This window comes from Lissotriton helveticus, chromosome 4_1 (assembly GCF_964261635.1).
Source record: "Lissotriton helveticus chromosome 4_1, aLisHel1.1, whole genome shotgun sequence".
Lineage (NCBI taxonomy): Eukaryota > Metazoa > Chordata > Amphibia > Caudata > Salamandridae > Lissotriton > Lissotriton helveticus.
In genome coordinates this window covers 584,291,637-584,317,666 of record NC_136063.1, presented here as the reverse complement: position 1 = coordinate 584,317,666, position 26,030 = coordinate 584,291,637, and the positions used below count along the sequence as shown (strand labels likewise).

The following is a 26,030-nucleotide window of genomic DNA, read 5'->3' as shown; positions in this document are numbered from 1 at the left end:
GCTGTGCGCGGTAATTTTTTAAAAAACGCAGTACATGACGAGCTCAGCTCGTCATGAGCGCACGGCAGGTTACGCTCATGACGAGCTGAGCTCGTTATTAGCCTGGAAGGGGTTAAAGCACCTCCTCTGAAGCAAAATTCACAAGTGGATCCTCTTTTACCCTGATCTCTGTCCAACAACTCGGGCTCGGAGGAAGGGTTTTGATTATTGCAACAAAAACTATTGGCTCTTTCAGTTAGTTTAGCATCTAGTGCCTCAATGATGGCTCAAGGAGGAGACAACATTTGTCTTCACACAGATGGAAGCTCCACGTTCCTTTGTAGAGGAAGTTAAAAAGGCTGTAGTACCTTATGCATACACAGTGGTGTGAAAATGGTGTACGTATTGACTGGAGGAAATACTGAACTGACTTGTGCTATCACTTTTGGTGGCCTTGACTTTGTATACGTTAGATTTCTTGTGACGTACCTCCTGCATTCCCTTGATTGACACTATTCCCTTGTGTCCCTTCCCAAGCTAGTTGGTCTCCTTAGTATTTTTCTTCCGTTGCCTATTCTTCCACTGTCTGCTTTTATACTTGGGGCTGTGTTCTGAAAGTTGCAAGTGGTTAACGCGTTAAGTTAGTCTAGGACTTGACTACTGACTGCATTTTAAGAGTGGGTGGGCTATTTTGACTTCACGTGATTTTTGTTTGGTGTGTTTTCCACAGTAATTATTGCTCGAAATGCTGATGTTAATAAAAATTACGTAAATAAACAATTAGACCAGGTCCCCATGTGCCTTGGTTATACGTTTAAGTGCTTTGCCCCTACATCAGGTCTTACTCCGTCAGCCTGGCCTCTCCATCTCTCTAGAACCTTCATCAACATCATATTATTAAGTTGCATTTTTTGTCTTACTTTGTTTTCTCTAGAATTTTCTAGGTACCTTGGGATTGTGGAGCAGTATGAATGGCACGAGAAAAAGATTTTTCATCATACATACATAAAGTGCAAATTTTGTGGAATAATGAATCCGAGCCAAAATGGCATGATAGCCATGCATATAGTCTAAGTCTTCACTTTGAGTACTCATTGTTCTGAGGGCTAGTGTTATTTAGAGGTACAAAATAAGAGGAAGAGAGCATGAGAAAACAAAACATGTCAAAGGGAGCGTTTAAGACTTTTGATATGAGGGTATCATTCTTGAATTAGTTGAAGTTGAGAGAGTAGGTTCGGACGCGGGGGTAAAGTTTCTAGAATTGCTGGTTCTTCAGTAGTAGCTGCTTTTTTCGCCTCTTTGAAGGTGGGAAGGATGCCATTTGTCTAATATTAGTTAGAATAATCTTCTGTGAATGTCTAGAACAAGAGTGGTGGGCACATGGATTTTTTTGTGGAAGTGGGGTGTTGAGATGGCTTCTAGTTGGTTTACAATAATCATTACTTGCAAAAGACAGTCGGCCCAAAATCAATTAACATTGTGTTAGTGTTTTAATCTGCTGCAGTGAATCGTGGTTCAAGCTAGATTCTAATATGTAAATCTTTGTGTAGCTAAAATTCACTAAAGTTTGTACTTATAAAGCTTCTGTAATTAAAGAGATATTTTCATTAAAGATTGCACATGTTCTTTAAAAAAAAGCTCCGAGTGCCTGTATCAAACACACTATAGTTCGCTTTGTTGCCTGAATATGTAACATTCTTTCCAGCATTACCCAAAGACATGCATTAATTTATCGTGAAACAAAGAGATTGTTCAGAGCAGTTTTGGCTGGCATTGCCAGGAATCTTAGAATTATTCTACATTGATCACTGAACAGTGAACCACTTGTGCTCGGCTGAATTTCTAGAATGCAGTTGAACTTTTCTCATAAAGATAAGCAGAAAACTTCCCCTTCTTTCATGTCTAACTTATTTACATGAAGAAAGAGGTGTAAGAAGGTGCTTCATAGTCAATTTTTTGATTTTCAAATAAAACACGTTGTGGGTGCATTTAGTTGTGCTTGGCATAGTCGGTATAATTTTGAAACGATTTCTTGAAAAATGCAACCAATTTAGCAGCAAATTAAGTGAACCAATTATCAACACATTATAATTGTGTTACAATCCTTAATAAAAAAAAAAGACCTGCCTATGCAATCATAATTTTTAATTCTTAAGCTAAATGTCTTTAAACAGAATACATTGGAGGTTTTTTCAGCATAGCATGGTATAACTTGTACTGCTAAACTATACAAATAAAACTAAATATTTTCTTTGTGTAGAGATCGACAACTATATAATTATGGACACAAACAAATGGCAGCTTAACAACAGAGGCACTGCTAAAATGGTTGTAAGGCGAAACATGATTGAATCCACAATTATATCGCTCTGATCATATATGCCTGTTTGTCGCACAAACCACATATGTTGATTTGGTTTACAATGCCCGGATCAGGTGTTGCGCACCTCAAAAATGGTTTGCCACCAATTTGAATCATATATTACATAAAGTTTTTAAAGCGCACAATTGAGAGGCAACCTTAAGACAAAAACAATATGTATCAGCCAAATGCAATTTGTATTTGAAAAAGGATGAGTAGAGAGGTGTTGTCCTTGATTAATACTGTTCTTTATTCGAATTTCATTATGTAGGCATGGGAAAAAGACTTTGCGCAGCCAACGCGTTTCGCTCAGTTACGTGCTTCTTCAGGGCTGGAATATATACAAGCATAATTTACATTACTGGTTTGATTGTAACATATTAACATTTAACTCTATTTACATTAGTCAATTAATTGAGAGGATAAACAAGATTTGTGCAGAAAAATAAATATTTAAATATTATAATATAATAGTTTGTCATTTAACCATATATCCATTTTTTTACATGCGGTTTCTATTTTTCATTTTTTATATGAAATACATTTTAGATAGCAAGGAAGATTTGCAGCGATATTGGGTTTCTGGGAGGGAAAGCCCATCAATATTGTGAGTGTCTACATATCACTGGCACTACATAATATAGCTCTGCCTGGCGAGCACATCATCCACAACTACGACATTTCACGTTTCACTCTGGGGCACACAATAGCCTATCACCTGTAGACTTCAATCTCACATTGGCAGACGGAGTCGCTAGATTTACGGATATTCATCATTTAAGGAAGGGGTAATTCCGATCAGTCCCCTATTTTGGCCAGTTACGCCGCAGAAACACAAAGCCAACACTGCACGTTCTCTATACACCCAGGGTATTTAAAAAGTCCACAAATACGTAATAGCCTATTCATAACCACAAATTACTACTTTGCAGGGGACAATCCATCTCCTTTGTATCAGACCACAAAAGGGAAAAACAGAAAGTGACCAAAGCCCTAAAACAAGAAGTACTAGACCTAGAAGCAGTGCACTCCCAGAACCCCTCAGATTCTAACACACAACAACTTAACATAAAAAAGCAAGAATATATGGGAAGAAGCCAGGCAAGCAGCTACATGTCATAGGATCTACGAAGTAGGGGAGAAAGCAGGCAAATTGCTTGCCTGGTTGGATAGACGCAAACGGGCAGATAGATGGATAGCCTGGCTCCAGACAGACGCAGAGACCCCAATTAGAGACCCACAACTCATTGCAGACGATTTTGCAAAATATTATGCCAAGATCTATACCCCAGTGACCACAACCACAGCAGCAGAAACCACAGAATTCCTAGAGACATTCACCTCACTACCCTTATGGCTGAAGAAACACTACAACTCGAGAGTGACCTCATGAAGGAAAAAATAACATCTGCCTTCTTTGTTACAACGAACTCCGAATAGTTCTTGGATACATCACATACTGACCCCGTATTTCAGATGGATAGATACATCTTGAGAGAGGGAGGAGCATTGGGAGTACTACACGCAAACACTAGCAACAGGAGCTATACAGGGCCTACAGGACAAACGGTCCATCTGTGGCACACAGTACACAAAAAGCTGGGCTGGCACAACAAGCTGATGCAGTATACCCCACTTTGGGAGACCGAGAAACTGGGTCAACTAATTAACTGTCCTGGATTCAGTAAATGGGATCTCATTGGAATTACAAGGGTGGGAGATCTCTGGGACAAGAGTTAAGTCATTCCATGTGCAAAGCTTCAACAGCAATACAACATGGCCATAACGGAAACATTTCAATATTTACAGGTCAGAGACGCACTTATGGCAGTGATTCCAGCAGGCCTGACCCTCCCAGAGGCTTCACCGTTAGAGGATAGGCTGCTCACAGAAAGAATGGACCGCAAGGCAAGCTCCTTAACTTATCAAAACTAATCAATAATTGCCAGACCCAATGGCTTATGAGAGAGATGGCAAAAAGACATAGGGTAACTTCACAACACTGACTGCCAGGAAGCACTGGAATCCCCGCAGGAGGTGGCAATACCCTCTAGAATGCGATTAATACAACTTCAGGTGCTCCACAGAATCTACCTACCCAGAGAAACACTAGCTAGAATGGGAAGAACTGATTCCCTACTCTGTTTGCATCAGTGTGGGGAGGTAGGCACATTCTACCATAACATATGGGACTAACCTGAGATCAGGAATTACTGGACGACAATTATGCACACAATCACACAGGTATGCGGAACCCCTGTATCACCCGAACCCAAAAGGTGCCTTCTCAACATCTGGGAGGCGACAGACCTCCATTGCAAAAATCAAGACTGGGCGACGCTAGGTATGACGATTGCAAAGCGTAATGTCGTGAAACACTAGGGAGCGCAGCCTGCACCAACCCACACACAATGGTGCAATGATATGGATTGGGCCATGGTAGCCGAGATGGCAGTCTATATAAGCAGGGGATGCCCCACAAATGGGAACAGGTGTGGGGAGTATGGAGTACCTATAGGGGAGGGTTATGCACCCGCCCTCCCGGAGCCCAACACTAACAGGGTTTTGAAGAATTTACCCGGACAACCTCGCAGTCAAGCGACAGGAACAAATTATGAACAATGTAAAGGGCCATACATATCAAAGCACCGATAATTGCTGAAATGATGTCTACAATATCTGTTTTGTATTATTAGCTTGTGCTTCTGTTTAATAAAAGTTAACCCCTTCGCTGCTAGGCCTTTTCCACATAAGGTATTCACGCCAAATTTGCGTCCTTTTCTTCCAACATATGGGGATGTACCCAGAGTTTGTTGATTCCCCTGGCGGGGACCAAGAAATTAGCCAAAATACAGCTAAAGTTTTTTGGGGAAAATTGGGAAAAAGTGCTGCAGATGAAAGCGTCTGTTTTTTTCCCTGCAAATGGTATCACAAAGAGTTTGTGGTGCTGAACTCACCATCTTCCCCGCTTTCAGGGACTGAAAGACTTATGTCCGAAAACCAAGATTTATTTAATAGTTTTGGCATTTTACTGGGACATAGCCTATTTTTGCAATTTTGTGTGCTTTCAATCTCCTTTCAGTTAATGTTAGAAATAGTTATGAAAGTAGTAATGGATCCTGGAAAAATATGCATTTCAGAAAAGTAGACAACATTTTGAATTCAGCAAGAGGTAGACCCTTCAAGTTTTTTTTATAGAAACTCACAGTTGAAAATAGGAAAAATTTAAAATGAGTTGAAAAAAACAGCCATTTGTGCCAACATTTTCACCTGTAACTTCTTCTAACTATGACAGATTTTTTAAAGCAATATACCGTTCCTGCCGCTGGACCCTTCTGGTTGTGGAGATATTTAGGAGTTGTAGGTTCACCTAGAACCCGAAGAACCCAGAGCCAATAACTGAGCAGCGTCTTACAATGCTTTCTTATTGTGTACCGGGCATATAGCAATTCATTTGGGAAAATATAAACAGTGAAAAATCGGTATGAAAGACACCTATGTATTTCGAAATGGTAACAAAATATAGAGTTTAGAAACAGTAGCTATTTGCACATCTCCGAAGTTGTGGGTACCCATACTAGCATGTGAATTATAGGACATTTTTCAAAGTGACTTCTTTTTTACACATTCTCTTACATTTGGAAGGCAGAAACACATTGAAAGTCAATAGGTAATAACAGTTGCTCTACAATGCTGTGTTCCCCTTAGTCTCCCAATAAGAATTATACCTCACTTGTGTGGATAGGCCTAGTGCCAGCGACAGGAAACGGCTCAAAACGCAACATGGACACACCACATTTTTACAGTGAAAACAAACCCTTTTTCTGCAAAGTGCCAAGCTATGGATTTTGAAGCCTAGCTCATCCGGCACCTAGGAAAACCTAGCAAACCTATACATTTTTTAAAACTAGACACCAAGGGGAATCCATGATCGGGTGACTTGTCTGGCTCTCACCAGGTTCTGATACCCAGAATCCCTTGCAAACCTCAACGTTTGGCAAAAAAACACATTTTCCTCACATTTCTGTGATGGAAAGTTCTGGAATCTGCGAGGATCCACAAAATTCCACCCACCCCACATTCCCCAAAGTCTTCTGATAAAAATGTTTTGGGCACATGCACTTTAGCATTTTATAAAGTGTCAAGAGTCCTAAGACTAACAAAAACTAATTCAGCAAAAAGAGGAGGAGGAAGGCAAAGAAGTTTGGGGGGAGACCCTGCAGAAAGGGCCATTTCCAACACCAATCTGCAATGTAAGCGTGCTGTCCTAGCACTGGATAGTACAGTTGACTAATTACAGTGTCCCGTTTTAACCAAACCTTTTGGTTTTCTTTTTTTACTGTAAGTTTATTATATTGTGTAAGAGAATATTGAGCTGGAAATGTATGCCTATTTATCCTTAATTATCAGGGTATATGTATCTTCTAAATGTCTTCTGCCTACATTAGTCAGTATTAAGAATTCTCTTCTGTCATGGAAATTAAATTTGAGCAGGAGGATAATATTTATGTGGGTTTCCAGATGAAATAAGAAAGGAAGTCTATATACATTTAGTCCACTTGTTATACGGAATTTATAATTTAGTGTCTTTGTATTTTGGTATTATCATTGCATAACTCAATTATTGATCCAACGTTTTTTCTCTCAATCCTTCAGGAAAAAAGAGGCCTCTATTTTAAGTCAACGCGTATTGACTGCCAGCCAACCTGTAGTAACAACAGGTGAGCGATAAAGAGGATATGTATAAAGAGATGAATGGAGATTGGTATTAATCAAAGGATCTTCAGTGGTGGGGCATATGGCAATGTAGTCTTCCTATCTGAAGTTTGTTCTAAGTCTGTTTTCCCAAGAACCTGTGTAAGGCCTTATTAGTGTTATAGTGTAAAAACAATACATTTCCTCTTTCCTTCTTTTTAGTAATGTTTAAATATTTTAGAAAATAATTGATTTGACCTATTTTTTTTTTATTTCAGGCTCTTCACAATATATTAATTGATTCTGTAATATAATGAGAAATGAAAGCAGCAGTGACTCAGCCCTGATCAGGTGAAGAGAATGTTTTCCTGCAATGTCATTTATTTTGGGTCTCTGTCCAGCAGATATTAGAATGTTTAAGTGTTATGTTTCAGAACACAGGTGTATGTGCTGATAGCATCTTTAAAATGCATCCGTTAGATTATTGTATTGGGTTTAGCATAACAAAACTTTTCAAGTTTAGCCAAATAAAAAGCAAAAATCTTCTAAAAATAATTACCTGAATGTAACAATAACTCACCATATACATAATTTACCAACAGCCATTTTTCTATAGCTGCATCTTTCCACCATCAAACTAACTTATTTTCTCCAATTGTGGTTTTCGCTTACAGATCTGATTTATTAAATCCAGCCTCTGCCTTTCCTCCGGTTACAATGTTAGAATAATGTTTGCAAGATGCTGCCTTGGGAAGACTCTATCCAAGTCATGGCATTTTGACCTCTGTGCACTACATCACAAGATCCAAAAGCTTGTTTTACAGTAGGTCCCATGTTTTCTCCACACTCTTCTTCCCACAGAATTCTAGTTAATCATATATTTGTGTGCGTGTATGTATGTATATGTGTGTGTATATATATATATATATATCACTCCGTTGTTTTACCAGTTTTCCTCCAACACATGAAAACGCAGACCACAGAGTAAGAGTTCTGGTCGCCAGTACGTAGTTCTAGTTAGGACCTATTATCCATAGGAAATCGCAACATTCTATTTGGAATAACTTTGCCGCCGGTCAACGAATCTTCGCGAAATTTTCAAAACTTGTGGCCAGCTCCGGTCCGCTCCTATCCTGGAAGTCTCAGGGTGATTCGTCAAGCTGGGGCCGAGAAAAAAGGGGAGTCCCAAAACGTGTTTTCCCCATGCAATTTTCCATAGGGACCTTTAATCGTAGCTACAGCCCGAACTGCTGAATGGAATGACACCAAATTTGGCAAAGAGGTAGTCCTTGGTTCACACTCGTGCCTTTTGGTTAAATGGTGTGAATCTGTTCAGTAGTTTTTTAGGTATTAAAGGAAAGAAATACATATATATCTGGGCAGAGCCTAGCGACACATTTCATCGTGAGATCTGATTGGCTGTCAGCACTTCATCCAAGAAGTGTTGGCAGCCATCTTGGGACCAATATAGATGATAGCACCTCATTAAAAAGCATTGCAGTTAATAGAAGGTTTTAAGACTTTAGTTACATTATAAATCATTTGTTGATGGTACCATACTCATTTTAGGAATTGTGGTGTGTTCTAAGGTGATTTTACCATGTGAAAAAGCCTTCTGCTCGGATATCATGAATCATGTTTGAGAGAAAACTATATTCCCATGCTTTTCCCACAGCGGTTTGGAAGGTGATGTATAAGCTAAACTGAGAGCATATTTTCTGTAAATTCACATTATCTTTCTCAGTCATTTGAGAATGAAGTTTGACATTCTCAGTAAAATATGTACATCCAACAAGGGCAGCGACTGTCAGTTGATTCCTTTGCGTTCTACTGCAGCTTCCCATAGTGTTCTAAAGAAGAACTAGAGTGCTAACAGCCTTACTTATGACAAAAGTATAGCACACCTGAAGCCATCTTGATTGGAATAAAGTGGTAACTCTTGAAACATTTAATTTAAAAAGGAATAAAATGAGGGTGGTCATTTAGCCATAGAAAGTATGATTAGTGCTGCAGAAAGAAAAATTAGGGCACATTTTGAGTGACTTCTCAAATCCTCTTCTATTTCATTAAAAACAATTCTGACATGGAGATTGACACATGTACTTTCAATACCAGCAGCAGACTTCCCTCGTGAGCAGTAGCTTTACTACAGTGATCTAATGAGCAACTAGAGTGCTAACATTCAGAATTTATGGCAAATGTGTGACACATCTGAATGCCTTCTTGTTGGAACCAAAGTAAAACACAAAGTATTTCCTACTGAGGAGACTGTAGTAAATGAGTAAATTAGGAAACTTCATAAAAAATAAGTCTCCCAAGATGGCCGCCAGAGACAAAAGAGCCCAAATGTAGCACAAATATCACCCAGATGTAGCACAAGCATAGCCCAATGACAGAATGTCCCACAGTGTACTTAAGAACAACTAGAGCGCTAACAGTCTTACTTATGACAAAAGTATGGAACACCTGAAGCCATCTTGATTGGAATAAAGCATTTAATTTGCAAAGGAACAAAATGAGGGGCCTCATTTTGCCATAGAAATTATGATTAGTGCTGCAGAAAGAAAAATTAGGGCACATTTTGACTTCCCAAATCCTCTTCTATTTCATTAAAAAATTCTAACATGCAGACTGAAACATGCACTTTGAATACCAGCAGCAGACTTTCCTGGTGAGCAGTAGCTTTACTACAGTAATTTAATGAGCAACTAGAGTGCTAACATTCAGAATTCATGGCAAATGTGTGACACATCTGAATGCCCTCTTGATGGAACCAAAGTAAACAAGCATTGAAAATGCAATAGGTCTCGCCCTCGTTTAAGTTAAAGCAATTCTGTTTGTAATTAATTGGCTTTTTAGCTTTGCTTTTATTAGTGTTTTTCAAACTTTCGTGCACATAACATGCATATGTATGCATATATGTATATGTATGTATGCATGCATTTATATTTGTATTTATATAGATATATAGATTATATATATGTTTATATATGTATGTATATATATATGTATATACACATACATATATATAAATGCATATATATATATATATGTTCAAGCAAATGTCCCTTCTGGAGGAGGAGCGACCATTCAGCTGGTGCCGGTGCCGAGTCAAGGACAAGACTCGTTACAATTTTCCAAACTACCGTGAGCAAGAACAGTAATCTGTTTGAAACGCGTAGGTGAGGAAGTCGTTTCCTTGATGGATTAAATAAGCTTAATCAAAACCTAGAAGAGTGCGGTGTTTTATTTCAAATTTGCTTTGGAAAAATATATATATATATGTGCATATGTAGAGGCTAGAGGTGTAGAGGCTAGAGGTGTAGAGGGGGAGAGGTAGAGAGTAGTAGAGAGAGGTAGAGAGAGTAGTAGAGAGTAGCAGAGAGTGGGTAGTAGAGAGTAGTAGAGTGAGTAGTAGAGTAGCAGAGAGTAGTCTAGTGAGTAGTGGAGAGTAGAGAGCGAGTAGTAGAGAAGTAGAGAGTAATAGAGAGTAGTAGCGAGTGAGTAGTAGAAAGTAGTAGAGTGTGTAGATAGTGAGTAGTAGAGAGTGAGTAATAGAAAGTAGTAGAGAGTGAGTAGTAGAAAGGAGTCAGTTAGGGTCAGTCAGTGTCAGTCAGTCAGTGTACGTGTCAGTCAATCAGTGTCAGTCAATCAGTGTCTGGAGAGGTGTGGCTCACTGGTTAGAGGCGGCAGACCTGTAAGCAGAGAACGGCCCGGGACCAGGGTTCAGTTCCCAACGCGGCAGGGTCTTGGACCAGGGTCAATAAACTCGATAATTCTCGCCTCAGTGCCTACTCTAACCAGGGAACACACTCGGTAACTCTGGGCATTAAGCTTGCCTCATCTCCACAACGGCCCCCCACAGATGCCGGGGATGCCTGGTTTCACCCTGGCGATACCCAGAAAGGGACCATCTCACAGGGAAAACCAGGACGGGTTTCCCAGCGGTCTACAGCGCCAGGACACTCGGGTAGAGTAACAGTGCGCTTTACAAGTATCCCACATTTACATTTACATTTACAAGCAGCTCTGCTGACCCAGTTCTATGGCTCTAAAGCAGTTCTGCTGACCTGGTTCTCTCGCTCTAAAGCAGCATTACTGACCTGGTTTCTCTGGTTCTACATCAGCTCTGCTAACCTGGTTCTCTGGCTCTAGAGCAGCTCTGCTGACCTGGTTCTTAGGCTCTAGAGCAGCTCTGCTGACCTGGTTCTATGGCTCTAAAGCAGCTCTGCTGACCTGGTTCTATGGCTCTAAAGCAGCTCTGCTGACTTGGTTCTCTGGCTCTAAAGCAGCTCTGCTGGCCTGGTTTCTCTGGCTCTACAGCAGCTCTGCTGACCTGGTGTGGGGGTTCCACTGGTGTATCGAAAAGGTTGACAGACACGGGGGCTCGTGGTAAGGATGCTTTTATTTTTGTACACAAACGCCGTTTCTGTACAGGCACTCTGTAGAATGGGAGCGGGGTTTCAGATTTCTCCGACGTGGTGGCTCCCGCTCCGGACCGCCGTTCCCACTGCCTCCTGGGTGTCGTAGGCCGTCTCTCCGCCGTCTCGATGAGTCTCGGTACCGGCAAATGAAATGAAAACAAGTGTCAGGCAATCTGTCCCCAACCTCGGACTTGGTACAGGGGAAAAGGGGTGAGGAAGCACACGTGCACACAACTACCCCTGGCCAGTGGTGGGGTATCGGTGAGGGTGGGGCTTTAAGTGCTTAGGATGAGGTAGGGTATGTGTGCTCAGGACGACTTGTTCCGCCTAGTGCCCGCCCACCCGCTGAATCTTGACCGTACCTGGTCAAGCCACACTTCGCGGGAAGCGTGGCTGGGCGGTGAGTTGTCCCGTTGGCCTCCCGGCTTGTTGGTGTTGCCGCCGTCTCTGTCTCCCGCCTTCGCTGGCCTCGGTGTCTCCGCCCTCGGATCAGCTGCACTCCGCTCCTCCTCAGGATACTTTTCCGCTGCTCTCCCCTCCTCTCGCCTGTCCTCTTCCTCCGTCCTCCTCCAGTCTTCCTCCGTCCTCCGCTGTTCTTCCTCCGTCCTCCGCTGTTCTTCCTCCGTCCTCCGCTGTTCTTCCTCCTCTCTCGTACTCCACTCCTCTTCGCTTCCGCTCCAATCTCGCCACCAGTCTCCTTCGCCTCCTCCGGGTGTCTCGCACACCTGTGTGCTTTCTGGGACGGGTTTTACCGTGTTGCAGGGGGTGTGTCCCAGGACAGGTGCCGCCCAGTTAAAGGTGCAGGGTCGCAGCGCGGACTCCTCCGGCCGGCCGCTGATGACGTCAGGGGTTTTCCATGCCTCCGTATGCTGGGAAGAAAAAGGGGACACATTACTAGGTAGGCCAGGGGGGCCCGCATCCGGGTCCCCATCGTCACACCTGGTTTTCTGGCTCTAGAGCAACTCTGCTGACCTACTTCTTAGGCTCTAGAGCAGCTCTGCTGACCTGGGTCTCTGGCTCTACAACAGCTCGGCTGACCTGGTTCTCTCCCTCTAAAGCTGCTCTGCTGGCCTGGTTTCTCTGGCTCTACAGCAGCTCTGCTGACCTGGTTCTCTGGCCCTAGAGCAGCTCTGCTGACCTGGTTCTCTGGCCCTAGAGCAGCTCTGCTGACCTGGGCCTCTGGCTCTACAACAGCTCTGCTGACCTGGTTCTCTGGCTCTAAAGCAGCTCTGCTGACCCGGTTCTATGGCGCTAAAACAGCTCTGCTGGCCTGGTTCTCTGGCTCTAAAGCAGCTCTGCTGACCTGGTTCTCTCGCTCTAAAGCAGCTCTACTGACCTGGTTTCTCTGGTTCTACATCAGCTCTGCTAACCTGGTTCTCTGGCTCTAGAGCAGCTCTGCTGACCTGGTTCTTAGGCTCTAGAGCAGCTCTGCTGACCTGGTTCTATGGCTCTAAAGCAGCTCTGCTGACTTGGTTCTCTGGCTCTAGAGCAGCTGTGCTGACCTGGTTCTCTGGCTCTAAAGCAGCTCTGCTGACCTGGTTCTATGACTCTAAAGCAGCTCTGCTGGCCTCGTTCTCTGGCTCTAAAGCAGCTCCGTTGACCTGGTTCTCTCCCTCTAAAGCAGCTCTGCTGGCCTGGTTTCTCTGGCTCTACAGCAGCTCTGCTGACCTGGTTTCTCTGGCTCTACAGCAGCTCTGCTGACCTGGTTCTCTGGCTCTAGAGCAGCTCTGCTGACCTACGTCTTAGGCTCTACAACAGCTCTGCTGGCCTGGTTCTCTGGCTCTCAAGCAGCTCTGCTGACCTGGTTCTATGGCTCTAAAGCAGCTCTGCTGGCCAGGTTCTCTGGCTCTACAGCAGCTCTGCTGACCTGGTTCTCTGACTCTAGAGCAGCTCTGCTGACCTGCCTCTTAGGCTGTAGAGCAGCTCTGCTGACCTGGTTCTCTGGCTCTACGACAGCTCTGCTGACCTGGTTCTCTGGCTCTAAAGTAGCTCTGCTGACTTGTTCTATGGCTCTAAAGCAGCTCTGTCCACTCCTACAATCATCCTGACAGAAGCATGTCCTTATCTAATCACTCTGCTGAACCATAAGTGCTTATAAACGTATCCTGCTGTCAACTATTAGCACTCTAGGAACCCAGTCACTGTCTATGCACTTGCAGAATGACTCCGGCATTGAGACAAGCAGTGGTACAGTGAAATTTGCACAATATATGCAGTCTCTTAACTCCTTGCAGACTACTGAGTCAGTCCTGCAAAAGTCCAGGTAATAGTCATGCTTGTCTGGAATCACACTGTGAGTCTGTGTCCACTCCTACAATCATCCTGACAGAAGCATGTCCTTATCTTATCATTGTGCTGAAACATAAGCACTTATAAACTTATCCTGCTGTCAACTACTAGCACTCTAGGAACTCAGTCACTATCTATGCACTTGCAGAATGACTCTGGCATTGAGGCAAGCAGTGGTACAGTGAAGTGTGCACAATGTATGCGGTGCCTTAACCCCTTGCAGACTGCTGATTCAGTCCTGCAAAAGTCCAGGTAATAGTCATGCTTGTCTGGAATCACACTGTGAGTCCGTGCCCACTCCTACAATCATCCCGACAGAAGCATGTTCTTATCTAATCACTCTGCTGAAACATAAGCGCTTATAAACTTATTGTGCTGTCAACTACTAGCACTCTAGGAACCCAGTCACTGTCTATGCACTTGCAGAATGACTCAGGCATTTAGACAATACCTAAGCACTTATAAATTAACTGAGCACTGTTTGCAGCACTGTCATCATTCTAGTTACTAGTGATGTTCCTATAGAATGACCTAGGCACCAACACAAGGGCATATACAATATTCTGTGCACAATCCCTACAAACCTCTAAGCAGATACATACTATTGGTACACTCCACTAAATACTGAAGTAGTACTCATGCAGCCTAGGATACCTCCTGTCAGTCTCATGCCGTTCGTCAATCAGCCATCCAGCACTATGTTTTTATCGTATCACTCTCCCAATACCTAAGCACTTATGGGGCAGATTTACAAGCCCCCTGCGCCACCAGTGCGGCACTTTTTGTAACGAAGTGATGGCGCTGGGGACTCCTCCATATTTACAAGGAGAGGAAAAACTACCCTGCGTGGCTTTTCCTCTCCTTGAAAATACGACCCATTCAAACGCAGCACTTTGCGTTGAAGGGGCGTTCCATGGGTGTTGCTGTGTCTGTTCCCACACAACACCCATGTAATAACACATCTCAAGACTTACGAGAAAGTGTAACTCTGTAGATACGTGTGAATGGTGCGCCACCCTAGAGGTGGTGTAGCGAGGCACAACAAGGAGAAATGTTTTCATTTCTCCTCGTTTTTTCCTCTTTCAATGCGTGCTGCATTCCACAGCACACATTGAAGGAGGAAAATGCCTTTAGAGATTGTTTTTGTGCAGGAAGTAGTCCCTTCCTGCACAAAAACAATCTCCCCACAACACAGATATCCTTGCACCATGGTGCAAGGGTGCCTGCGTCACTGCATTGCTGCGGTTTGTGTTCTAGTGCAGAGGGAGCACAGAATTGCGACATATTCATGTAAATATGTCACATCCCTGTGCTTCAGAAGTGCCACAGCACGGTGCAGCTAAAGGGCTTGCAGTGTCACGCTGCAGCACTTCCTCATAGCTCTGCCCCTATAAATTCACCATACAGTACTAATGCATTCTTTCAGTCAATCATGCTCTACACATACATTCAACCAAACTTTCAGACATTGCCATGCAACTACAGTTCTTTTTTTAAACCAGATAAGGTAGTTCTGAACTTTTTTTGCCTTCTGTTTTTTGTTTTCTATTTTTTTATAGTTTTTTTTAACAATTTTGTGCTTTTTTTGGTGTTTTTTAAAAATTAAACAAAAAAGGAACTAAGTAAACAGTTAGCTTTTGGAATTCCACATCATTCCAAAAAAAAAAAAAAGTTTCCCTCCCCCCACCTGATTCTGATGCCGCAGATTTCTCACAGTTGACATGGAAATCACCATACAACAGTTACTTATCATTAAATATCCTTTTAGCGGACCCCCCTCCATCCCCCCTGCAGTTCATAGGTTTATATTTACCCCCTAACACTAGAGAGTAGGCTCCTATATACTAGGAGCACACACGGGCATTAACCAATGAGGTACACCAGAATAGAGTGGGGCACATTACATCAGCCCGCATCCCTGCGGAAACCCACCTGTATAGGCATTCGGCATGGGTTACTTTACCACACCTTACGCCAGATTAACAGGGGCTTAATATCCGCACACAAGATGTTGTTTCTTACTTGAACTATTGGATGTACAATGTGTTGAATGCTCCACAACATGTTTACATTGCCTGAATGCCTGTGTACACCCGACATAATGTTTCACTGGCAAATATACAATGATGTACCATGTAACAAACAATAAAAGCAAAACTCTCAATAATGAAATTTTAAACAAAAAAAATGTTTAAAAAATTGCATTTGTGGATCATTTGAGCTTCACAAATAGTGTCCACTGATTGTTCACCATAACAGATGATGGTTTTGCACTTAGTGCAGTGCTGCTGCAGAAAAGCAAATTTTGGGCGAATGTCTACTGGTGGTGCTGAAGTGGACGTTCCGGAGGTGCTAGCAATGCCTGGTGGTGGAATTTTTGCTGCACGCCTCATTTCTTCTCGTGCCAGATCCTTCGGGTGAATGGTCCGCCGATGTTTATACATACTCGCTGTTCCACAGGAGTATTTCTTGTCACTGCCTCGCGACAGGACCCTGCCACACAGCAAGCATGTGACTTTCCTTGCATTGACCTTTTTTTCTCCGGCTGGAAAGGTGAAACATTTCCATACCACTGATTCAGTCTTCTGCTTGGGTGGAACTTCCTCCAAGATGTCTTCATCTGAAGAATGATGAGGAGCTTGCGAACCAGATGCCATTTCTCCAATGCAATTTTTTAAAGACACCAAAGAAATTCCAAAACCAGTTCTGGAAGAAGAAAAGATGTCTCATCAACTGCTGAAAACAGAATAATTAAAATGGGTGGGGTCCTTCAATAGTTACAGTGGGAAATGTTATGAACCAATCAAATCTTTTTTTTTTTTGAGGTCACACACGCTCACGAAGCACGCACCCGACACGACTTCACGAAAATAGATGAAATTTTTTTTGAGTTTATTACAAGTAGAAATACATTTTTTATGAATTCCTTAGATAATCTTTTGCCCTACTATGTACATTAAAGACACGTACATATAATTTTAGAACATAAAAATTTCACAGGAGTCACGCGCCCCAGCACGTATATGACGTCATGTGGGGCCCGCCACCGCACAAGCGTTGCGTACTGTAATATGCATGTGTGGCGAATGCGCGGGAGCAGGAGTCGCGGACCAGTCGCGCACCGGTCGTGCACACCACATAACATTGTACGTATATGACGTAACTGAAAAAAAACACGCACTCGTCGCTCACCATATGCGGATCCTTCACGACTTTTCCAAAAGGGAAGCTAGAATACGCGGACTCGCTGTGGTAGGTACGCTTTGGGTGCCCAACTCCCCGCAAAAATTTAAAAAAAAAAATTTTTAAAGGAAAATTATATAATTATATTAAAATAAAAAAAGTAAAAAATATTTCAGTTTTAAATTTATTTTAATTATTTTTTTCAATTTTTGAAAAAAAAATATCATTTTGTTTAATAAATAAAATATTTATAAATAAACTGTAGAAATTCAGTACAAAAAAATAGGTATAACTACTATTGCACTTAAAAATTAGCATTTAAAAAACCTTTGAAATTTACTGAAAAAACCATAGGTTTCAGAGACGTTATAGTTAGAAATGAGCATTTAAAAAACCTTTGAAATTCACTGAAAAAAACATAGGTTTCATGAGTGTTATAGTTAGCTGGACATTTCCCTCGTACACAACCATAGAAATTCCTCCGTTATAGTTAGTTGTGCTAACTATAACTCACGCACCCGCAATGCACTGCTGATGATGTCACATATTACATCATTCATGACAAGGTCAGTGACATCACTGATGACATCATCCATGTGACAATCTGATAACCTCATCACACTGGAATATAACCTTTGATCACTCACTGTAAAATACAGAGTACCATATTTGAAAGCATTGACACACACATACCAGTTATTACATACGCAGTCACTGATTCCTAAATCTACACACACAACTGTCCATTCACCACAGAATCACTTATACATGCAGTCACTGATCAATGGTAACACTATCAAATGTACTCATACACCTATATAGACATTGACACATCAGCAGTCATCCTAGTCGGTTATGCAGTGATGCTACTCACTCATGAAAACAATCAATCACACTTACATGTACTCACCCAGTTATACACACAACACCTGATTAATACATACACATAGTAAATCATAGTACTTTGTTAAAACATCACTATTACAATTATATACTCATTCATACAGTTACTCTCACAATCACTGACTCTTACGTATACTTATTTATATACACCAACTCTCATAGAATGCCTTTTATTTTTCTACTTTATTGGAGATGTACCACTGACACACATATTCACTTACCAACACGCAAATGAACACACTCAGACACCCAAACAACAGTTTCCATAAACACTCCTAAACCCATATGCCCACTCACACATCTATGCATAGAGTTAAAACTCCCCCACCCAACCACATATACACTCAGTCTCCCTTACAAATACTAAGCCAACTAATCAATAACTAATATAGACACTCATGTAGATAGTGACCAATTGATGCAGCAGGTTATACAACAACAGAGACAGTGATACACACATTCACATAGTTTGGTTACTAACCCATATATTTAGTGAGACACATTTAATTACTCATTTAAACAGTCAGACTGCTACTAAATCCTCCATCCAGACAGTTATATATCCACTCAATCTTCAATACAGATTGATATATATATATATATATATATATATATATATATATATATATATATATATATATATATATATATAAAATAGATATTTAAATTTGAAACAAAACCACATTCACTGGATGATGTCATCAGTGATGTCATTTGAGATGTCATCAGTGATGTCACTGACCATGTCATGAATGATGTAATATGTGACTTCATCAGCAGTGCATTGCGGGCGCGTGAGTTTAGTTAGCACAACTAACCATAACGGAGGATTTTCTATGGTTTTGTACGAGTGAAATGTCCAGCTAACTATAACACTCATGAAACCTATGGTTTTTCAGTGAAAAAAAATAAATATATATATATATTCACTGAAAAAACCATAGGTTTCACAAACGTTATAGTTAGGAATTAGCATTTAAAAAACCTTGCAAATTCAATAAAAAAACATAGGTTTCACACATGTTATAGTTGGGAATTAGCATTTAAAAAACCATGCAAATTCATAGAAAAAACCCTAGTTTTCACACGTTATAGTTAGCTGAACATTTCTCTCATACAAAACCTTTGAAATTCCTCCATTATAGTTAGCTCAGCTAACTATAACTTGCGCGCCCGCAATGCACTGCTGATGACGTCACATATAACATCACTCATGACATGGTCAGTGACATCACTCATGACATCACTGATGACATCTCAAATGACATCACTGATGACATCACTGATGACATCATCCACTGAATGAGTGTCTTTCTGAAAAATAAATATTTTTATATATGCATATCTAAAGATCGATGGAAGAATAAATGGGTAAATAAGTGTCTAAATGGATGTTTTTTTTGTAAATTTCATTGTATAACTGACTTATTAAGTGTATCTTAGTGAATACATGTATTAGCGAGCAATGCTTAAATATGTAAATATCTGTATCAGTGTCTCACTTTGTGTATAAGTGGCTGCATGGGTTGGGGAGTAGCTACACGAGTGTCTATATGGGTTATTCGTTGGTTTTTTGAGTATCAGAATGAGTGTCTGTATGGTTTGGTGGCGGGTATTACTTATGGCACAGATGCATGAATAACTGACTCACTGTTTGTATGTGTTTTGAAGACCGCATGTGTGCAGGACTGCACGGGTGGATGAATGTGTGTATGGGTGTGCTAGTGAATGAATGACTGCCTCAATAGTGTCTTTATGAGTAAGTACATATGTTTTAAACAGGTATGTGTGAGTATCGATGTATATAAGTAAGGATATATGACAGTGACAGATTCAAAAAGTTCCTGTATAAATAAGTATGTGTTTCTATCACTGATTGTTTAAGAGAGTAAGTATGTGTACGTTTCTGTAAAAGTAAGTGTAGTGGTGTGTGTATAGCTGTATATGCAAACAAATGGATGTTTGATAGTTTATTTGCATGTGTGAGTATGTGTATGAGTAACTGTATGGATGAGTGTCGGTGTGTAACAGTATTTATAAGTATATGAGTACATATGATGAGTGAGTACATGTATAAGTGACTATATAGAACTGTTGGTGAATGAGTGCATGGGTATGTAGATGGCGGAATTACTGAATAGGTTGTTGGTAAGTGGTATTGGTATCTCCATTTTTTTTATTTTTTTACTTTCTATTTCTGAAGGTGTGTATCAAAGGTTATATTACGCCAAAAGGAGATCTGCCATTCTTTCACAAGGCTGATATCATCAGTGATGTCATCAGTGATGTCACTGACCATGTCATGAGTGATGTTATATGTGACGTCATCAGCAGTGCATTGCGGGCGCGCAAGTTATAGTTAGCTGAGCTAACTATAACGGAGGAATTTCAAAGGTTTTGTATGTGAGAAATGTTCAGCCAATTATAACGTGTGAAAACTAGGGTTTTTTCAATGAATTTGCATGGTTTTTTAAATGCTAATTCCCAACTATAACGTGTGTGAAACTTATGGTTTTTTCAATGAATTTGCAAGGTTTTTTAAATGCTAATTCCTAACTATAACGTGTGTGAAACCTATGGTTTTTTCAATGAATTTGCAAGGTTTTTTAAATGCTAATTCCTAACTATAACGTTTGTGAAACCTATGGTTTTTTTCAGTGAATTTCAAAGGTTTTGTAAATAAGTTATAAATGTATTAATTATTATGTCTTTCTTTTTATACAAATATCTTATATTTTTAATATAAATATTTATATGTATTTAATTTTTTATAGTATATTTCATATTCTTATTATAAAATAGTAACAAAACTAAATTGCAAAGTAATTTTTGGATTAATTATTGCTTGACTTCGGTTTCAAGTATAATACAACTCCAGCAATGCTCTGGGGCCCTATGCTCACAAAACTGTATCAATCCTTACACCTGCTTCAAGTGCAAGGTTTTGACACAGCATAAGCTCAAAAGTGACTGAATGAAATGTTAAACATTTCACTCAGTCACTTTTAGGAGGCGTTGCTGCACCCCCTTCTGCACAGGAAAGCCTCTTCTGGCACAGGGCTTTACAATATAATGCACCCTCTAGATGCGTCACATTGTTAATAGCACACACCATGGCACATCTTTTGCACCACCGCTGTGTCACAAAAGTGACGTAACGGCTGTGTAAAAGAGGCACAAGGGGATTGTAAATCCGCCCCTAACACATACAAATTCACCCAGGCAGTTTCACCAGCAGCGCAAATTGAAGCATAGACTTCTAACATATGTATGTACATATGTTACATTCAAGTGCTTCGCACATACCACAGTATACTATAAGTAAACACGTTATACATTTATGTTGTAGCACTTCCTTATAGCTCTGCACTTTCACATTCTCCATACACTAGTAATATATTCATTCATTCATTTATGAACTACACATTCATTCTGACAAACTTTTACATACTAACATAGAAATATAGTTCTTTCTTTGACCAGTGAAGGTAGTTCTAAAAAGAACTGTTTTTTTTTGCTTTGTATTTTTTTTGTGTTTTCTCAACAAATTCCAAGCGGAACAAAAGAATGAAAAAAAGAACAACTAATGTCGAGGACAGCAATGATCCTGCATCCTGCGTTTCATCAGGTCTCTAGACTGGTCCCCATAACACAAAAGTTTATCGCAATAAATGCAAAGAATTTTAACTTTAGCAAAGTCAGAATCAATATGTGGGTGTGGACTGCTTGCTGAAAATGCTGCCGCAGTTGATGGGCTTGGTGTAGCAGCAGGTGGGTTCTCGTGCAACCTCCGTCTTTCAGCTCGAGCAAAGTTCTTGGGGTGCAAGTTCTTCACGTGTTGCACCATATTTGCTGTGCCAAAGGAGTATTTATTACATGGATCACCCCTTGAAAGAGTTGTTTGGCAAATTTTACAGGTTACTTTTGCAGCATTAACCTTTTTTTGACCTTCTGGAAAAGTGAAAAACTTCCAAATTAGAGCTTCTTTCCACTTCTTTGGACGTTCTTCAGGAATGAAATCTCCCTCAGAAGAACTGCTGGAAGATGACTCTATTGCTCTTATTATGGTGATCTTCCTTCTACACAACAAATGCTTCTTCTTCGAAAGTCAAAGTCAATAATTATAATGGGACGGAACTTTCAACAGTCGCAATAGGAAAAGTTACGAACCAATCAAATCTCTACTTTTAAAGTCACATGGCTTTGCGTACGCTTATGATGCGCTTGCGCAGCACTTTCAATACGAGTACGCATGATGTTCTACCGCGATTTGTGTAATTCTTTTTAAACGTAATATAGGATTATTAAAAGTATTTTAAAAAAAATCATAGTTATCCCAAATGTCTACCCTTAGTATCTACATTAAATACATACATGTTTTAAACCAAGTAGAAACATTGCACCCTTTTGCGTACAGAACGCTGTACATGACGTCACACCGAAGCTTTAATGCGATGCGTAACATCAAAGCATATTCGTACCGTATGCGCGGGTACACGCTGAGTATGATAAGCAGTACAAAAAATGGGGCGATCTCCCTCTCAGTGACAAATCAGACCTCAGGACGCGCTAAGGAGAATGATTAGAAGTGCTGACTCATTGCAGATCCGATTCTGGGCCTGCCTCTGCGTACATTATAACACCGCCCCCATCTCTCTCTGTTGTTAATGGTTAGTGCACACACTCATACTTGCACATGCGCTGTGCACGCCCACCCACACTACCCACATGCCACCACCTAGCATGCTTGCTATCATTTAGCCTGGATACCAATACATTACCCAATGGCATGTCCCCCAGGGCCATCATTCTTGCAGACCGCGAAAACGCTACCAATGACGGTCCTGGCCTTGGTGTGGTCAGCCCCCGCGGTTCCCATATAATGCGGTCACTGACGTAAGCACACTCTCTTTTGCCTGCCTGTGCTGCGATGACAGACAGACTGTCGAAAACAACCCAGACTCAGCGAAACCGCAGCTTTCAAGACACGACAAAAGACGACAGAAGCAAAGGTAAGAGAAGTCGTCACAACATCAGCCTCCTCTAAATTGTATATACATAATGCTATTTTTTTATCCTTCATATGGCTTTTCTACCCCTCAATGGTTTTAAATTATACTTACATAATTGAAATATTTCTTTATAAGTCATGAGGTCCTATACACCTCTAATCTTAAAAATAGTGCGTGCATACATTTCTGTGTCGTATTTCTGTACTACGCCACGTGCTTAGGCCTCTATTATTATTAATTGTGCGTCCATGATAGTATTTTTTTTTCTGCGTCACGAGGCCGTCCCAGGCCTGTATTAACTTATTGATCTTCCTTTGTTTGCTGGAGCAGCTACAGTCTTAACTACGGAATATTAAGAACCCACATTAAAATTCACTTTTGATAGTAGTTACGCAACTCAGTTTACGATGACTAATCAAAATGTCCTTTTGTTTCCTTCAGCAAACATCGTTCAGAAGCAACCACGGCCTATCGAGCAACAGCAATGGAATTCTCTGCAACTTATTGAATGTACTTTGACGTATATGCAGACTTCAAATCGAATGGTGAACTCCGGTGGCCGCACTCTTTATACAAGGTAAGCACAGCAGCCTAGATCTACAAAGCCTTCATAGCAATGCATTAGAAATAAGTCGCCGTAACGGGCGTCAGTAACGCAGTAGGCACTTCCATATAGACACCACTTGAACGAGGCACTATAACAACTGAAATATACCAGGTACACTGCACTCGTAAAACTGTACTGTTAGCTTTATTTGTGAAACGAGAGAGGGCCATATCATCAACCCTTAGCGACAAAATTATCGCCACTTTATCGGCAGCAAACTGCCGCTAAAGTGGCCATAATAGGTTTGATAATATGCTCTATGGAATTCCAATCAAAGCTCATGTTAGATGTGAAGGACATCTGACATGAGCTTCGATTGGAATTCCATAGAGCATATTATCAAACCCATTATCGCCACTTTAGCGACACTTTCCTGCCGATAAAGTGGCAATAATTTTTGTCGCCCAGGCTTGATATTATGGCCCAGAGTGCGTAGTGTACAGCAGCTTCTCTGTAAAATCTATAATTACCTCCGAGCAGTGACAACAGATAGGTTACAACAGTCTGACAAACATATCATCAACCTTATTATGCCACTTTTGAGTCACTTTCAACATGGGTAAAGTGATGCAAGGGGGTAGTAAATCTACGTCTGGTTCAACAAAAAATCTCAACTTCAGACTCTGCGGCACAGTTTTAATGTTGTTCTCTCTCTCTCTCTCTCTCTCTCTCTCTCTCTATCTCTCTATCTCTCTCTCTCTATCTCTCTCTCTATCTCTCACTATCTCTCACTATCTCTCTCTCTATCTCTCTCTCATCATTTCTCTATCTCTCTCTCTCTCATCATTTCTCTATCTCTCTCTCTCTCATCATTTCTCTATCTCTCTCTCTCTCATCATTTCTCTATCTCTCTCTCTCTCATCATTTCTCTATCTCTCTTAAACTTAGACACTGCTGTCTGCTTGGACGTGTAGAAGATCTGCTCAACTTAAGTTGTGAACTCCACTTCCTAATGTGTTTGGCGCCAAGTTTACATAACGGTAAGTACAGAGGCCTAGATCTACAAATCCTTCATAGGAATGCATTAGAAATAATTCGGCATAACAGGCGTCAGTAACGCAAAAGGCACTTCCATATAGACACCACTTGAACGCGGCACCATAACAAGTAAAATGTACCAGGTACACTGCACTCGTAAAACTGTAGTGTTAGCTTTATTTGTGAAACGAGAGAGGGCCATATCATCAACCCTTGGCGACAAAATTATTGCCACTTTATCGGCAGCAAACTGCCGCTAAAGTGACAATAATAGGTTTGATAATATGCTCTATGGAATTCCAATCAAAGCTCATGTTAGATGTGAAGGACATCTGACATGTGCTTCGATTGGAATTCCATAGAGCATATTATCAAACCCATTATCGCCACTTTAGCGACACTTTCCTGCCGATAAAGTGGCAATAATTTTTGTCGCTCAGGCTTGATATTATGGCCCAGAGTGCGTAGTGTACAGCAGCTTCTCTGTAAAATCTATAATTACCTCCGAGCAGTGACAACAGATAGGTTACAACAGTCTGACAAACAGATCATCAACCTTATTACTCCACTTTTGAGTCACTTTTAACATGGGTAAAGTGATGCAAGGAGCTAGTAAATCTACGTCTGGTTCAACAAAAAAATATCAACTCCAGACTCAGCGACACCGTTTTAATGTTTTCTCTCTCTCTCACTCTCTGTGACATCATTTCTCTATCTCTCTTAAACTTAGACACTGCTGTCTACTTCGACGTAAAGAAGATCAGCCCACCTGAAGTTGTCCATCCCAATGGCTGCAGTGTTTGGCCGCAAGGTTTATACAACGGTAAGCACAGAGGCCTAGATCTACAAATCCTTCATAGGAATGCATTAGAAATAAGTCGCCATAACGGGCATCAGTAACGCAATAGGCACTTCCATATAGACACCACTTGAACGCGGCACTATAAGAGAACAGGAATATACGAGTCACACTGCACACTTAAAACTGTAGAGTTACCACAACTTGTAATGCTTCAGCTCATTTACTCACATCTACATAATTCTAAACTCTAATTTTCTTTTTTCTTTTGCAGATTACCAATCGGACACCTTTTGGAATCCATTTCACAATTTCTTTATAACATTGTTTAAGTTATTTTGCCAGTTCTAATATAGTTATAATTGAGTTTCGTTTATATTTATTGTTTAATCAAAGTTAATAAAAAAAAAACGACATACTACTTTTATTTTGTGGGGGAGGGGTATGACGGTCCACAATAAAAATAATGTTGAAATACTATAGTAAGAAATTCAAGACTAGGATTGAAAACTACTGAGTTCTTACTAACTGATATAATAAATACAACAGTGAGAAACTACTAAAATGGCGGTGGACGGAGTACGTAATCAACGTTTGGTACCTCGGCACTACCTTTTTAATAAATATATAAAGAATATGACTATTAATACTGTACAAAAGTACAGCACCGGATGAATCACATGAACAGGGAAAAGAAAGCGACAGATTTACTAACTGATATAAAGAAAGGTTTGCTTGTTGAACTTGAAGAAAAAAACGTGAACTTCGAAACAACGCTGAGCATGCGAAGAGAGTACAA

At 40.8% G+C, this 26,030-nt stretch overlaps 1 protein-coding gene and 1 long non-coding RNA gene across 4 annotated transcripts in view; one reads left to right on the top strand and one right to left on the bottom strand.

Annotated features, from left to right (window-relative positions):
• SGK3 (serum/glucocorticoid regulated kinase family member 3) overlaps positions 1–26,030 on the top strand; it is a 517,133-nt gene that overhangs the window by 124,071 nt on the left and 367,032 nt on the right. Inside the window, exons 2-4 of one of the 3 annotated variants that reach the window (XM_078687206.1) lie at positions 6,998–7,062; positions 7,315–7,387; positions 7,711–7,859. The exons of 1 other annotated variant lie outside the window; for it this stretch is intronic. The gene's annotated coding sequence lies outside the window, so the exon portion shown is untranslated. The remainder of the gene's footprint in view (positions 1–6,997; positions 7,063–7,314; positions 7,388–7,710; positions 7,860–26,030) is intronic. One more of the 3 variants, XM_078687205.1, reaches the window with a different exon arrangement.
• LOC144828763 (uncharacterized) overlaps positions 2,307–26,030 on the bottom strand; it is a 442,674-nt gene continuing 418,950 nt past the window's right edge. The window contains exon 5 of the long non-coding RNA XR_013610534.1: positions 2,307–2,672. This is a non-coding gene — a long non-coding RNA (uncharacterized LOC144828763). The remainder of the gene's footprint in view (positions 2,673–26,030) is intronic.